The following is a 15,489-nucleotide window of genomic DNA, read 5'->3' on the forward strand; positions in this document are numbered from 1 at the left end:
AGGATAGAGGGGAGGTACGTGTCCAACCAGTCTTAAGACTGACGACCTTATGATAGGCTCAACGTCCCCCCCCTGGAGAAGACGCTCTGGAGTTACGATATCGGCATCGGCATAGTGTTTAAGAACATAGAACTTATACAGCTACTGAAAATATACCCCCACCCCCTTAAGGAACATTTCTTACTACGCCCATGTTTATCGAGTAATTCTTTTTTAAACTACGTAGTAGCTACTTAAGAGTTGAACATACCTACCTGAGATAAAAATGTTCAGTCTCTCAGAGTCTCTGAAAGCGAGATTCGAGTCTGCGTCTCTCATCGAGTCTCTCTGGTGTCGCTGAGAGAGACTGTCAAAAAAACTGTTTAGCGTCTCTAAACGAGAGACTTGAGTCGTTCATAGAGAGATCCTCATTTCATATTCAGTCTCTGAACGAGAGACTCGAATCTTTCAATAAATGGTGTCTCGATAGACATGGTTAAAATTTTCAAAAGTCCAACATATTTCAGAGATCCCAGTCTTTCTACGAAAGACTCGAGTCAGTCAATTTTTCAGTTTTATTCATTCAGTCTCTTTGTGAGAGACTCGAATCTCTGAATTAACAATTTTATCGTTCGAGTCTGTCATACAGAGACTGTGAGAGATCCATAAAAACACCTAGGCAATAACTGAAAGACTGTGAAAGACTGCGAAAGAAGCTGAAATACTCTGAAAGACTGAGAGACTAGAGAGAGACTGAAAAATTTTGTCCTGGGTATTCTATATCGTGAAATTACAAAGGGAGACATTTTGAAAAGTACGACGCGATATGGGAAAATTCGTACAAATTCCTTCAACAATCCTCCAATATCCAACAATATTAGATACTAGTACTAATGTACGACATTCTCCAGTATCTTTATTTTCTTTTCTGAACATTCATATTTTGAGAAAGTTCCTATATTCGTTAACGATAACATGACAATTCCATTTATTCATCAGTTTGTCTTCCTCTGAATAATAGATTCCGTGCCGTGGTATGTTCGCTGCTCCGATGTTTGAACGTTTACATAAATCTTGTAAATGGCGTTTTTGCTTTGTAAACTTCAGATATTTCGATTTTACTCCCGTCCTCCGTACATGGAAAGATGAAGTACTGTTATAGCGTCAAAAAACCCTGACCGAGATAAGATCGTCGAAGTTACCATTCTAAACCGCAAGAAAAACATTATATCCCGGTTTGTTTCAAGACAAGATTGGCACTGTCAAGGGAACAAACGTTATTTGCTACTAGTTTCTTGTTTGTTGACAAGAAAATTTATTTTGTAAATATTTTATGTTTATGTTGAAAATCTGAGACGTACGTAGAATATTTGATGTGACTTATATGATTATTAGATTTGAAACAGCATTTTAATTCTTAGCACATTTAGTTTCGAAGTTATATAGTACGACAAATTTTCACGTGAAATCAATTTCAGTGAAAAATGACTGGACAGTCGATAAGCTAATGTTGTATGTAGCGTATTTCGGATTTGAAATAGCGCGATGAAATACTGTAAGGGATAAAATTTGTCGCTAATTTGTCGCTGAAATTTGATACTTTTACACATTTTGTCGCTGGTCTATCCTTTAATTATTCAGTGATAAACGATTGGACAGCCATCAAACTAGAACTACATATAGTGTACCTCGGGAAATAAAAGGCGTTAAAAATACTGAAATGATTATAATTTGTCGCTGAACTATGGCACTATTACACATTTTGTCGCTAGTCTCTACTCTACTCCAATTGTTCAGTGAAAAATGACTGGATAGCCGCCAAACTGGTGTTATACATAGCGTATCTCGGAATAAAAATAGCGCAAAAAAATACTGTAAGGGCTACAATTTGTCGCTAATTTGTCGCTGAAATTTGATACTTTTACACATTTTGTCGCTGGTCTATCCTTTAATTATTCAGTGATAAACGATTGGACAGCCGTCAAGCTAGAACTACATATAGTGTACCTCGGGAAATAAAAGGCGTTAAAAATACTGAAATGATTATAATTTGTCGCTGAAGTATGGCACTATTGCACATTTTGTCGCTAGTCTCTACTCTACTCCAATTATTCAGTGAAAAATGACTGGATAGCCGCCAAACTGGTGTTATACATAGCGTATCTCGGAATAAAAATAGCGCGAAAAAATACTGTAAGGGCTACAATTTGTCGCTAATTTGTCGCTGAAATTTGATACTTTTACACATTTTGTCGCTGGTCTATCCTTTAATTATTCAGTGAAAATTTCTGAAAAGCACCATCTTTCAACGTCAAATTAACAATAAATAATAGTATTTCTCTACACGTCACTTGTATTTCGAAATTCACTATGTGTAGTTCCGACAAATTGTTGAATTTGGAAGCAAGTTATATTGTATTTTAGAAATGATAAATATAAGTTCGGCGTGCTTGATTAGTAGGTATAAGTAAATTTAAGCCACATTTTTTTTGCTATTTTATTACCATGCTGAAGTGAAAAATGATTGACTATTTCTTGAGTCTTCAAAAATGGCATGATATTTGTCCCAATGGATTTATTTGTCTTTTCTTAAGGTTCATTTTTAATGCCTTCCAGTTGACATATATTTTCTTATTGATGATACTTCATCACTGTATTACTTCTTAAATCCTTTTATCCTCACATGATTTAACGAGAAAGTTAGTAATAGTTACCGATAGTTTAAACTAATGAATCTTGTAGGTCAGAGAGCCTCTTCTGCATGCTCCTACTGTAGATATTACTTCATAATACTTCGAGCCTTTTTACTTTCAAAAACATGTTGACGACTACTATTAACTTCCCGAGATAAAAATGTTCAGTCTCTCAGAGTCTCTGAAAACGAGACTCGAGTCTCTCTGGTGTCGCTGAGAGAGACTGTCGAGAGACTGTCAAAAGAACTGTTTAGCGTCTCTGAACGAGAGATTCGAATCGCTCATAGAGAGATCCTCATTTCGTATCCAGTCTCTGAACGAGAGACTCAAATCTCTGAACGAGAGACTCGAGTCGCTCATAGAGAGATCCTCATTTCGTATCCAGTCTCTGAACGAGAGACTCGAATCTCTCAATAAGTGGTGTCTCGATAGACATGGTTAAAATTTTACAAGTTCAACATATTTCAGAGATCCTAGTCTTTCTACGAGAGACTCGAGTCTCTCAAGTTTTCAGTTTTATTCATTCAGTCTCTCTGTGAGAAACTCGAATCTTTGAATTAATAATTTTGTCGTTCGAGTCTCTCATACAGAGACTGTGAAGGATCCATAAAAACACCTTGGAAATAACTGAGAAACTGTGAAAGATTGTGAGAGACGCTCTTAGAGACGCCGAAAGACTCTGAGAGACTGGAGAGAGACTAAAAATTTGTGTATAGGGTTGTGAACTAAGGTTCATTGATAATGATCCTTTGGCCGAAACAATTGTTGTAAGGACGATGTTTTAAGTACATACCTACATATCGTTGGCTCTATGGTTGATGATGAAAAAGTCGCTAATCGACTTAACTTTTTCGAAAGATGTTTTCCAATTTGATACCAATTAGCCAATTTAGTTATCATGTCGTGCAATTATTCTCGTTGTAAGTGAGCTTAATTTGTCTCACGACCGAGGCTCATACAAGAGAAGTGAAAAAATGAATTTTATTTCGTGCTCGAACGGAGGACGTGGAAGAATGCGATCGCCATACATACACACGAGCATGAATACATACACACACACACACACACTTACGCACCATTGTTTCGCTACGGGGGTTATGGTGAAAAAGTGCGATTTATGTAGACAATGCTAGGATAAAATTAGTTTCCAGTTTTTGTCGTTCACAGTGCGGCGCACATCGTTCTTGCAGTGGCGCGAAATCTCCTTTTTAAGAAACTGACAAATTGGCCGTCCTTAAAAACTAATGTTGCGCGCAGAAAAAGTCATAGATAGGGAGAAAGATTGTAAGGGGTACTGTGTACAGCAGGTAATTAATTCTTTTGTTCCCTCACACATGTGTATAGTAGATTTCTTTAAAAGTTCACAACTTTTTCTTGTTTCAACTCCTACTTTAATTTATAAGAAGTTTTATTGAAGATCAGCCGGCATGCTGGAATCTAATTTGCTACTTTAGTCAATTTTTGTCTTCATTGATTCTTAAGATCTAGAAGGTCAGTTCAGGAAGTGTTTGTGGGATTATCTATAAATAATTTTATTTTTTTTTTAATACCTATACGTATCGTTTTTACAGGATATCTTTCAGAAAATTTACAGACATAGCAACGTTTTACAATTAAATCAGTTTTCTCTTTAAATAGGTAACAAATCTATGCAGTTACAACACGTTTTAAGATTGTGCTAATAGTTTAAGATTATGGATTACATTATAGCCTTAACATGCATTTTTCATTAGCAATGTCCTAAGGTCAATGGTTCCCAATTTTGTTTGCTACGGAACCCTTTTTTGGCGGAACCTCATCTCGATGAAATGGAACTGATAATAGTATTACGTTTAAGACCCCTGTAAGTTGATACAAACCAAAGCAGGAACCATGATAACAACCTTCTCAACAACTGTAAGGTATTCATCATTAAGTTCGATCCAAAGGTTATTCAAATTTGAATCAGCTGACTCGGATTTTTGTTTTAGAGATTTTTTTATATCGATTAGGTTCTCATGCTCCGACACAGTCAACATTGATGGTTTAGTCTGATTTGAGAATAGGCTCTGTACTCAGTAGCTGTCCTGTAACTTCTCTCCTGGAAAACATTCTTTCAGGGATTTTTTGAGATTAGGTGGATGTTCATTTATGGTTTTATCCACATCTGATGGGGTTACTTGTAACTCATTATCGTTGAAAAATCTGTTTAGGAGAGAAAAAAACTTTTTTATTCAACATATTCCATCCGGGAGCCAAATTTGTTTTTTCATCGTTAGATATTATTATTTTGTATCTCACTATAAAGGTGGTTCTGGTTTCTGTAAGGACCTACTGATTACGTTGAATTTATGGAATACCTATACCCATCGACCAAATAAGCCAATTTCATTATGCATTTCTCATCGTGCAATAGTTCGACGTGGTTAACGGATGTAAAAAGTAGTTGTCCAACTCTTCCTTACGAAAGCCATCCCACTTCCGTGTGTAGAAGAAGTGATAGATGCTGACTGAATTGACGCCATCTTGTTGATTCGTTCCGAAATATAATGGCCAGTGCGTTGACGTCAAATTGACGCCCTATTGAGAATAGTGTTTGTACTACTTTACAACAATTTTGCTCTAAAAGTTATTAAAGTTTCTTGCAATAAAAAATTCATCAAAATCTGATGCACACGCGCACGTTTGACATAAGTACTACTACGTCACACTTGTCTCACCAGTACAACATGGTGGCACATCAATACAATATGGCGTCGATTCATGACATCATCAGCACTAGCCAGTATGCTTTCGGAACACACCCCCTATATCATCTAGGAGAATATCTGCGACCCTTCCACGCAACAGCAGGATTCCGCGGAACACTATTTGCCTTAAGCACCGTAATTAAATGTTATATTTTGCAAGACTACTAGATAAGTTATTATCAATAGTTAGTAATTAAAAATATTTGTTTGTTTCGCTTCTATTTTGTAAGCATTCACTCTCCAACCAAATGCCATGAATTCCATTAATTAACGGACTAATCCCTTTTTATATCCTGCAGTGTACGAACGCTTCTGCTGCTGTATAGATACATTTTATTCACAGAAAATAAAAACAAAGTTAAAACTGCGGCATTAAAATTGAGAAATAGTTGCGAGTTAATGTTTAGATGATGATAATAATAATTAGTCGAGGAAACTGTAGATGTGACCGTAGGTATGTATGTAATGATTACACCCTATACGCCTTCAATAAGTAGCACTTGCACTGATGTTGAGTTACAAAATAAATTATTACAATTAGAAAGTTTTCTCGTGCATAATAAATGTTTCAATTGCATGATGTCGTATTTTCAACGGGTGCCAATTAAACCGATTTTATTTATACGAGAGTGCGTCCACACAATAATTTTTGCGTAATATTTTACCGGCGGTTTGCTATAACACTTCATGATATTAAACGGAAACTGACGCTTTTTTTCTGATTCACAACACGTAAACATTTCTTACTTATTACGATTAACTACAGACTGACGCCTACAGGATCGGCACGGTTAAGCAAGAACAAATCTTTGTTTCATCATAAGGTCGTCAGTCTTAAGACTAGCTGGACACGCAATAAGACTAGAACAATCCTAATCTTTAACTATTTGCAAACAGTAATCTAATTTAGGTCTACCTCAACTCCTCTTAACTCCTGCTTCTGCTTCTAATATGTCTCTGACTAGACCCTCATGCCAGAGATCTGTCATCTGCTTTATATCCCTACTACTCTTTCCTGACTTATCTGACTTCTTAGATACCCAAAATCAGCCACTTCTTCTAACCCTTTCGCCTCCTATCTTTATATTCGCTGTTTCCCTACTTTTTCTTCCCTTGCATACCAGTATCTTTGTTTTAATTTATTTAATTGTCATACAATAGTGTTTTGTCAATACCACTTCCATTTTATTTAAACCTATCTCTAACTCCTCCTTGCTAGATGCTAATACTGCTGTATCGTCTGCAAATCTAAGCATACTAATTTTTTGCCCCTATATATCTACCCCTACAGTTGTACTGTCTTTAATGATGTTGATCGCGTCTTCGGTGTACATATTAAAAAGTAACAATGACGGTGTGCATCCCTGCCTGACTCCCTACCTAATATTTACTTCTCTACGTTGCAGTTCCAGCTCTATAACTGCCTGTTGCTCTTTATGCAAACTAAGTATCACTCTTCCATCTCTGAACTTATTCCTACATTTTCACATTCACGCTCTTTAAAAATTAATTAATTTATTATATNATTAAGTAAATTATTAGTCAAAATTCGGTAAATAAATTTAGTTTGAAATTTTGAAATAAAAAATTACTATAAGTGGATGAAAAATAAGAGAACGTTTGAAACTTGAAAGTCCGTCCCTGTATCGATCTAAGGTACTACTCAAGAATTTCTCGGTTTTGTGTAATAATAACGAACGCGAGATCGCGTGAAAACTACGGCATCGCCGTTCATCTGAAATAAATAATTCAAATTACGCAGTCCAGCAAGCGTAGAATTTGCTCAAGGAGATCACTTTCGCATATGTAGAATACGAGGAACAAATGCGGTGCGGTCATTTTAATCGTAAGATAGACTTCCGTTTATATATATATATATGTACGTGTAGATATGTTTGTAACATTTATTAGTGTACAAATGTGTACACAAATGCGTACGTAGTAGTACGGATAGTACTATACTTATAACTGACGATGAGTCGAAGTTACATAAAACGTATTTATTAAAGTTGTTGTTGTAGTTTTTAGAAATTAAATTAACAATCTTTATCTGTAGTTATAAGCGTAGTGTTTTTAGCTAAATATCTCAGAATCAGTTACAAAGTTTTTGTAAAGAAATCTGAGATATCCATGGTTGCTGGTTTGATCTATCGTTGAAGTCTCCAGCAAAAAAAAATAAATTAATGATTAATAAATCAATTTTTTGTTATTTTCATGGTAAGGTCTTCGCCGGGAATCGAACCCGGACTCCTGACTTTACATACCAATACTCTACCACTAAGCTATGAGTAGCTGTAAGGCCAAAATATTTAACTCTGCTTCTATTTCTAATATGTTTCTAACTAACCTTACATGTTTGAGAAGGTGTTTTACCAATCTATCATCCCTATTTTTTATTGACTTCCTTAACGCCTTCTATGCTCCTACTGTATCTAATACCTCCTTATTTCTAACCTTTTCTTTCACCTCACATCCACACAGAGCCATGCTCCAAGAATCTTTTAGAATTAACCGATTGCGAGCACAAAAATAATTTCTCTTGTGAATTGTTCTAGTTTTCAGGGAAATGCGAAGATTAGCTGACGATAGGAAAGAGTGGAGGTTCGATTGAGTTATCTGACTCCCTAAATATCAAAAGGTGACGACCTCTTCCAGTTTTTCGTCTCCTATTTTTAAGTTAACATTAGTCCTACTTTTACATCCTTCACATAATAACAACGATACATAATAATTGTCAAGATGAATAAAACCTAAAGATATTATTTACCAAAATGAATTTTTTATAAGGAAAATATTTATGGTAATGACTGAGCAGGTGAGCAGTTTGTCGAGTTTCCGCAATAACGAAATCCTGTTCTCAGGAATAAGGTCAAACGCGAAAGAGTCACTTTGACCCCGAAAGACGATATGTCTCAATATTGTACCGCTACGCAAATGCGATTGTTATATCATTATCAACAACAATCCAGCTACCGGCTTGAATCACGAAACGTGTCATTATCGGCGGCGGACCACTTGCCGCTGCTGTTGCTTTGATAAATTACGCTCCTTGAAATAATAGACGGCCGTAATGTAGCTCAATTCATTAGTCAGCCGAAACATCAGGTGGCCATCGGGCCCCACAGTCTCTCTCTCTCGTCCGATTCTCCTTTCGAACGGACGGCGGGACGCATCGATTCCTATCGTATCGATTTATTACGAATAACAAAAACTCACAGCCATTTAAATATAATTGCATGCCTCTTTCGTACCGGCAATTTGAGAAACAAATTTTTAACAAATGTTTACGTATAAAAAAAATAGCGGAATTAATTTCGACAACTAAATATAGTCCCATTTAAGAACGAATGTACCCACTTAATCACTACCAAATGTTGGTGCTCGTATAAAAGTAGATCCTATTTATTGAAAGTTGCCCAATTTTTTCAAACCTGTACCATTTTTATTACAATTGGTCTCATTTGTTTCATCATCATGATCATAAGGTCGTCAGGCTCAAGACTGGTTGGACACGCACCTCTATTCTTTCCTATCCTGAGCTAATCTTCGCATTTCCCTAAAACTAGATCGAACTATATCCTTAACTATTTCCGGACAGTCAAAATTTCCTATTATCCTAACATTCCATGTTCCGACTCCTGAAATATTGCACTTATTGATGAAAACCCACAAGGTAGTCCCCGAATTGGGGACTAGTTTACGTCCGGAGTGCTTTACCCCAGAGGACGTCATCATTTAATTTCTGTAGTTGTACGTTTTACTGGGGATCATAAGGTGATGATTTCCCGTTGCCATCCACATCGCAGTATTGTGCATACCGATTCTCGTGATCTCTGCCATCCTGAGTACTGAAAGAGCTGCCGCCCTCTTTCTGGGACATGTCTTAGTCTGGTTTCTCTCTAAGAACCCCCCCATTATGGTGAAACTCACGGTCCGGCTCCCTCAATCATCGAAAATCGCAAGAGAGTCCACCCGTTCATTTGTTTATCAGTATTTTTTATTTTTTTGAAAGTTCGTTCTAATCTGGGTTTTAGGTTTTTATGCCATGGATATAATTTTCAAATGTCTCTCGCATTGTTCATAATTTTAAAACAATACGTAGTTACAACAAATTTAAAAGTTAAAGGTTAAAGGACAAAATGCGTCCATATTGGGACAATTTAAACAATTAACATTCCACGCATCTATTTTCCATTTGACAAATTTTCATGTTTTCGTTTGCTGTTTGCGTGCGTGCGTGCGTATTGTTAATATTCTTTAGTCCATTTGTACATTTACATTTATATTACGTTTGTCGAGGAACCACGAACAATAGCCTGCAATAGCAAACGGTAACTGTTTTTATAAGTAGACACACATAAGTATACACTTTTCATTGTTCGGATTGCTAAGTGTGCGGAGCAGCGGTTCCCATACGTGGTCTCGGTCTTCGCGGTTTTTCGCAAGAAAATTTTTCATCTTGCACGCTTCAAGTATCACCCTTCCTGTAATGTAGAACATTAGTACTCGAGAACAAATTCTTCTAATGAACAAAACAATTTCATCATTCAATTGGGTATTTTCTAACAAACAATGTGCTTGCGGCGGAAATTACAATTCTGTTTACGTTTGTATTTATTTAGCCGGTATAAATACATATAATAATAATAATAATATCTATCTATTTATAAACAATTATAATCGTGTTTCCCTTACACGACAGCTCAGATAATTTAGAATCGCTTCTGTCGTAGGTGCGTTTCTTTTACAAGTGAGGTTAAGTTTTATTAAGTATTTTCACTTCAATTTCAACCTGGATTTTTGTGATAATGAGGAGTGATTTTGCTCGTCGAAATTTGGTTGGTTTTATTGGACAGGTATTTGTAAAATAAGCAGCAAGCTTGCAGAAGCTGATAGGGCGCTATAAAACAATAAAATTAAGTGAATCTTTAGTGGCCCGAAAGTCCACCGTTTTCGAGAAAAACGTAATAGAAAGTACAGTCCGGCCCTGGTAGGATCACGCAGGAAAATGCAACGCCGCATTCAACCACCTGCACCGAGTATTTCTTCACAACCGTCACTATTCATCGATGTAGTTGCTTAGTTGTAATCGCAATTTCTTTATTCGTTGCCAATTCACACCCAGTAGCGGCTTTGGATTGAAACTTGGTCTAGTTTTCTTACAACCATGCGATTCCCTATTAATCTAGTTAACACGCTTAAAGACTTGCTACTTATTTGAGAAACACCCTGTAGGTATAATATTGTGAATTCTTAAATATCACCAATAGCATTCTATCAGACTCTGTGTGTCATAAAAGCCTAATAATTTCAGTGGAAATATATATTTTTATATATATACACTTTATTGAAATTATGAGAACTTATTATTTTTACTTACGCAATTATCTATTCACATTACGGATGCAATAAATAACATATGTATATGAGACTATTAAGCTCATAGTCCAAAGTATTTATTACTACATGCTGGTAAACATAAAATTTAATTAAAACAGAAACGGAGATGAGTATTTTATTTAACCATATACTCTGGCTGAGTCTTCTCATAACACATTATAATAATTATCCACCAGACTAGAATATTATCCTAACAGGAGCAAAAGTAAATATATTTATCTGACCATTTGTCAATTTGGTATCAGTAACTTCATAAGAAATGTGTATAAATATTCAATTAAAATTTGTTTATGATTGCTAACAGGGTCGACGAAGGACTGTTTGTTGAGTATAGAGCCAAAAAATTAGTCTGTCGAGCTGGTATTGAAATAGGGGTGGTTTCCTATTACTTTTTGTTTAATGTTAATATTCTCTACAACTTTGGCTTATAGTTTTTTTTATAATTGTTATATTTTACACTCCACCGGAAAAAACTCCAAAAACGAAAATAAATAGGAAACCACCCCAGTATCAATACCACCCCTACGGATTTCGACCCTTTTTTTGTACTTATCCTTTAATTGGAATCAAATCTCATACTGAAAAAATAGCAGATTGCATAACAATAACGCAAAATCCAAACATTCTCTTTGCTATATGTTAACTTACAGATACCTATACACTGTGAATTGTTAAAATCTGGCCCCGTTTTCGTTCAACACAGAGTGAATAATTTAATCCCGTATTCTTTGGATGTATTTAAAGAGATTTTCGCGTTACATAACAAGTAGAACCTGATCCACATTCAATTATTGCGGTACATCGAAAAGTTCCTTGTTGATTTCTTAAGTCCAATCGGCGCCGCGCCGTCAAATTTGCAATTCAACTATGGGAATGTGTTTATTGTAAATAACGAAATAGTACACCAACATTGAAACTGTAAAACTTCTCCCACTCGATCAAAAATGAACTTAAAAAAATTAAAGGGAATTTTTCATTATATACTCATGGCTACAACTAGGTTGTCGAGTATTTCTGACAGATCACTTTTATTTGTGTGAATAATAACATATGTACCTATATGAAAAGGGAGACGAAACGTCGGGCTCGTGATTGTTAAGAAGGCGCGTCAATCGACGACAAGAACTTTACATTCGCGACGTAACACGCACCTACCGTGTTCTGCAATAAGAAAAAGCTCATTCGATTATGCTTCCCACATACTGTATGAGAAGGAGAAAGAAAAATTTCGAGTGGCGAGTAAATTATGTGCGAACTCGGTCGGTCACGATGTTATTAGAACTTCAATGTTCGATAGATACCACATGAACGAGTTTGAATCGCGTCGGGTATTGTTATTGCGAGATTACGACGTGAAAGAACTCGTAAATGGGACAGTTCGCCTTTACGAATAGTTGGTTACATTGATTTCATTTAAATAATTGAGTAGGTATAAATTTATTCGGTGGGAAAATTAAATGTTTCAATAGAACAGCTTCCCGTAACTTACGTAGTCGGAAAAAAATATGACTGCTCTCGAAACCTAATTTTATGCGCCATTAACAACTGATCTTTGGGTATCATCTGATAAGTTCTATTAATACAAAATAACAGCATTTTCACTCATCATCATCATAGTGTCTCCACTCATTCCTATCCTGAGCTAATCTTCTCATTTTCCTAAACTAGAAAAAAAAGCTTTTGGGTGTTTCATTCCCACCAGCCAGTAATGCTGGTGGGCGGGCAGTCCATCCGGACTATACCGGAAGGTAAGGCGGAAGGCCCTCTTCAGTCTGCTTTCAAGAATCGTGGGAATGGGTGGGTGGTGGTTCGGGCGAGAAAGATGAGACGGACGAAATGAAGACAGAAGAGAGTGAAAGATTATCTGTGAAACCACAGAAAAACTTGGACCAAGGCAGACGGATCCGGATTCGAACCGGCGTCCTCCCGAATGCTAAGCAATGGTCTAGACCTCTAGGCCATGCCGCTCGGTCCTAAATTAGAGCATCCTTAACTATTTGTTTATTGGTTATAACAATTGCATTTTTGACTGCAACGTGGAGAAGTAAATATTAGGAAGGGAGTCAGACAGGAATGCAGAGGTTACATATGAAGAGATTGGTAGAAAACCTTCGCAGGCATGAAGAGGTCTAGTCAGGGACATATTAGAGGCAGAAACAGTTAAGACGAGTAGAGGTAGACCTAGATTAGATTACTGTTCGCAAATAGTTAAGGATATGTGGGTTATTCTAGATTTGGGGAAATGCCAAGATTAGTTCAGGATAGGAAAGAGTGAAGGTGCGTGCCCAAGCAGTCTTAGAACTGACGACCTTATGATGATGAAACAATTACAAATAGAACAAACAAAATAGCTCAAAACCGCAACGCCAAAACACGACACTGTAGTTGTCCGAAGCACTGAAGTGATCTTAAGTCCCTGAAGAAGGTAACCTTGTTACCAAAAAGTGTTTCGGACGACTACAGTGACGTGTTTTGGCTTTAGGTTTTTGAGCTATTTTGTTTTTTCTACAACAACCGCCAAATTTTTTCCAATATTCATAATTAGCAATATTTTTACGCGAACGAAGTCACAGTTTATATTTACAATGGACATTGCCTTTTCCGGTAAAGGTCTTTTACATTGATATCAGCTGATAAAAAAAAAAAAAAATGAAGACGACCCATAGGAAAGCGATTGAGTGAAACCTATCATCCGCCTTTGGCGTCGCGTCACCACACCACCACCGATGACTGCGATCGAGCGGACAGGCGGATGGATGGATCGATGGATGGATGGATGAAATGGTGTATAAGTTTGTAAAGAGTTCGATGTCAGCGGGAGATCGTTGACTTGCAAATCGTGTGACTAGAACTACAACTATGACTCCGGTACAGTTTTAAAGTAGCTGCTCCTTTGACGACCGCTTCAAATACGTAATTGCAATTAAGTATTTCACGCTCGTCAGCCTTGCCATCGTACTTAACATGCGCGCTACATAATTACGAAACTATCAGAATCTCAAACTACGCCAGACTTCTGATCCGATTACGGAAACAACAAGGCGCTTCTGCGATTCTTTCCATAATAACTTTTCTATGTTTCACGTGTTCTTTTTAACGGTTAGAAGACAACGACATGGCAAGAGGATACTTGTAATTTGTAGGGGTAATTGATTCATATAGTCCTATGTATACATATATTAGGTATATTTTCCAAGTCATCATCATAAAGTCTTGAGTCCGAGAACTGGTTGGACATCTCCACTCCTTTTCATCTAATCTAATATTAGTCTACATATACCCCTTTTAATTCCTGTTTTTGCTTATAATTTGCCTCTCTCTAACGTAGTCTTCATGTTTGAGAAGCTGTTTGATTTAAAGCTAAGTCAACTCCTTGCTGGATGGTTAAAATACTGCTAAATAATCGATAAATCTAACTAATCTGTTGTCTCAGTTTATCTATCCATGAAGATGTCCTGTCTTTAATAATATTAATCGCATCTTAAAATACATACAAATGAAATAGAAGAGATGACAACGTACATTCTTGTCTAACTCCCTTCCGAATATATGCATTTCCCTATGATATTGCTCAAATTTTTTAACTGTACCTGTTGCTCTTTATATAAATTATGTATCAATCTTCTATCCCTCTATACATCCTTAAGAATTGTTTGCATCGTTTTCATTTAACATTATCGTTTTACTTTCGCAATATTCGTCCATGAAAGTTTATACTATACGGATTTTTGTTCTTGCGAAATGTATAATATCAAAACTGACTGATAAATATTACAGAATAATTGGAAAAAAGTTCGAAATTAAATTTTAATGATCGAAAATTTATAAATTTTGTTATTTTTCCATAAGAAAAATAAAAATTCACAAAATTAATTTACTTTTTTCATTTCAACGATTTTAAATTCACATTTCATTTACTTATTTTTTATACACGAAAATGTCTCCGTTAAATCTAAAAATAATCTTCAGCCATCAGAAGTTGATATAATGTACGTAACGTTTCCGTTACATCAGATATTATCCATTGAGCATCAGTAGCTACCTCCTTTGGCGCCGTGTTAACAACTCGCGTAGTATTTGTTAAGCCATTCGCACTTACCTTTCTTTGCTTGTTTTTCTCTGCGTTTATTCTTTTTTTTTCGGAGTCGTCAAAGCTCTGCTCGATCGCGGAAGGATTCGGACTCTTCGGTAGGAGCAATCGGCAACAGTTGCGCCCAGAAGAAAACACTAGCACGCGATGGCAACGAAGAGTAATAATAGTGAGAACAATAATAATAACTATAATAGCTAATATGTGAGTGTCGCGCTCTTTACGGCCTTGGCCTTGCTTGCCACGGTGCACCGATCGCGGATGGCACCGAAACAGAAATGCCCAAGAAGTACGGCCGATCCGCAAGAAGCAGTAGTACTGAAGAATAAGAATGTAGAGTGGGGAACAGGTGGAGGTCCAGCTTCGTCTTCGGATGATAGCAGGGCAAAGTCGACCTAGAGGATGACCAGAGGACGAACGCAGTTAAACAATAATTATGAACAACGGGGATCGTCAAACTGATTCAATTTTATATTTTGGCGTCCCTGAATTCTTCGCTTACCTTAGGTTTCAATTGGTTAAACCCCCTGGGAAGATTCCGTGTAGGTACTTGTACTAACAAACTCAAAATTACAGTTAATCCGCAAAAAGTAAAAAA

The 15,489-nt window shown here is 36.5% G+C and overlaps 2 protein-coding genes across 2 annotated transcripts in view; one reads left to right on the forward strand and one right to left on the reverse strand.

Moving 5' to 3' along the window:
* Nucleotides 1–15,182, reverse strand: part of LOC108734666 — a 91,745-nt gene extending 76,563 nt beyond the window's left edge. Inside the window, exon 1 of the mRNA XM_018466309.2 lies at nucleotides 14,901–15,182. The gene's annotated coding sequence lies outside the window, so the exon portion shown is untranslated. The remainder of the gene's footprint in view (nucleotides 1–14,900) is intronic.
* The window catches only part of LOC108734667 (titin-like), a 285,054-nt gene that overhangs the window by 241,862 nt on the left and 27,703 nt on the right, over nucleotides 1–15,489 (forward strand). The gene's annotated exons all lie outside the window — the stretch shown is intronic.

Source organism: Agrilus planipennis, unplaced genomic scaffold, assembly GCF_000699045.2.
Source record: "Agrilus planipennis isolate EAB-ADULT unplaced genomic scaffold, Apla_2.0 scaffold52, whole genome shotgun sequence".
In the NCBI taxonomy this organism is placed as follows: Eukaryota; Metazoa; Arthropoda; class Insecta; order Coleoptera; family Buprestidae; genus Agrilus; species Agrilus planipennis.